The sequence below is a fragment of the Hetaerina americana genome, unplaced genomic scaffold (genome assembly GCF_022747635.1).
Source record: "Hetaerina americana unplaced genomic scaffold, ioHetAmer1.1.p SCAF_10, whole genome shotgun sequence".
In the NCBI taxonomy this organism is placed as follows: Eukaryota; Metazoa; Arthropoda; class Insecta; order Odonata; family Calopterygidae; genus Hetaerina; species Hetaerina americana.
In genome coordinates this window covers 69,975,934-69,977,851 of record NW_027286070.1, presented here as the reverse complement: position 1 = coordinate 69,977,851, position 1,918 = coordinate 69,975,934, and the positions used below count along the sequence as shown (strand labels likewise).

The following is a 1,918-nucleotide window of genomic DNA, read 5'->3' as shown; positions in this document are numbered from 1 at the left end:
GCGTTGGACTGCTGAACAGGGTCCACGGTTCGATTCCCGGGCAAGGCACTCTGGGAACCTGCAGCTCCACCCAAGTTATGTGATTTTTCGGGTACCAGATCTTCCTGGGAAACCATAGCCGGCACAGGGAAAGGAACTTACGTTAGGTAGGCCCCCCTACGCTGCTAATGTGTTAATTTCACACGTCGTATAGGCCTTAGTTCTGGGTGAACTCTGCCATCACCCACTAAACCGACCTTCGGGTTGATTACTGTGTTTATGGTTTATATATGTGTGTATATATACACATGGACACATGTATGCATACATACGAGTATGTACACATGCATGTATACACCGCTTTTGGTATTTTTGTACTTCATCCTGATGTTCGGTGTGGCTGAGTCTTCTGTCGTTGCTCGACCCTTGCAAGGGTCTGCAGCGTAGATTTACGTGCACTCCCCCTTCCTTGCCCTCTCTTTTTTTCGCCCGATCCCCTCCTTCCGTGACCCCCGATCCATTGCGAGGGAGGGCATTACCCACCCCACTCACCCTCCCCATTTCCCTTGCGCTCCCTTTTTTCGGCTTCCTCCCATTCAATTCCCTCCCCCGCTGCCCAATCCTTCCTTCCAAGACCTCCCCTTCCCGTAGCGCTTTATATTCCTTCTCCCTTCGCCCTCAACGGCAGCCTCCCCCTTCCCGTAAAAACCCCGCCTCATTATTCCTCCTTTCACCCCCACTTCCTGTCGCTCGGGGCATTCCTACAAATCTCGATTCGCTGCTCCAAAAGATTCCTTCTCCCACTCTGAGACTCATCCCTTTCTTCTGCCCGGGCCCTCCTCCCCTTCTCCTCCCATCATTGTAGCTCGAAACTAGATTGTTGGTTGTTGTGGCGGGCGACAGGGCTTACGCTGTGCAGGTATGCTCTAAACTGCCTTAGCCGGTGTTATTGAGTATTAGATCCAGAGTATTCCGCGGAAATGGGTTTAAATTCAATGTCAGCAGTGATAAAATACATAGCTATTTTAAAATTATCAGTGTTCTCATAATATTTCAAAATCTGTGCAATCGCCGTCTATCTCGCCGTCGATAGCAAAAAATTGTAAATACAACTTCAATTTAACGTTAAATTACATTGTAAGGATCAAAATGGGAACCATTGTTCATTTTTAAAGAGTTTTACTACACCCGGACTCCTTTCAAGACAATAAATCCTTTTTTCCGTAAACGTTATCTACCTCCTCATAATATTCAAGTTTTTCGTAACTTTTCTTGAGCGGATTTAAGGACCTGCATCGAGAACTTTTAACACTGATGATTCTAAATAATTATGCGGTTCATGCCGCGTTCGGAAAGCAACAGAGGCAATAGGCTCCATTCTAAAATATTATAATTTTATTTCTCATATCGCGCCTCCACAGAATTGACCCATAAGCATTTGGGATTACACGTTTAATTCTATTTTTCAATCTTTTTAACTTGCATGCACGCCACGCTATACCCGCGTAAAATTCTTTGCACCATTGAAAAAGTACAGCAAAAGCAATCTCTGTTCTTTGCCATTACGCTTCCGTCCCACTTCCCCACCCGTTTAAAACTCGAGCTCCTGCAGCAAGGCCACTTTCCATGTATTTTTATCTGGGAGCCATCGAGCCTCATGGCGCCGTGGCTTAGTTGGTTAAAGCGCCTGTCTAGTAAACAGGAGATCGTGAGTTCGAATCTCACCGGTGCCTATTTTTTTTCCTCACTCACCTTGATTAAAATTAGTATATTTCTCTGGAGCACTTTGAAATAATTTCGTATAAAAATACATAGTTCATTTTCAGCATATATAATAATTGTCGTCCGATATTATCTTACATTTTATCACTTCACATTCAGTGCTCGGAGGAGATGTAAGCTGAAATAAAATATTTAGTCGAAATACATCATATTCTGT

General features: G+C 44.4%; 1 non-coding gene across 1 annotated transcript; it reads left to right on the top strand.

The window, feature by feature from the left end:
- The first annotated feature begins 1,638 nt into the window (after nucleotides 1–1,638).
- Nucleotides 1,639–1,712, top strand: TRNAT-AGU (transfer RNA threonine (anticodon AGU)). Its single transcript has one exon. It is a non-coding gene; the product is annotated as a tRNA-Thr (tRNA).
- Nucleotides 1,713–1,918: the final 206 nt, after the last annotated feature.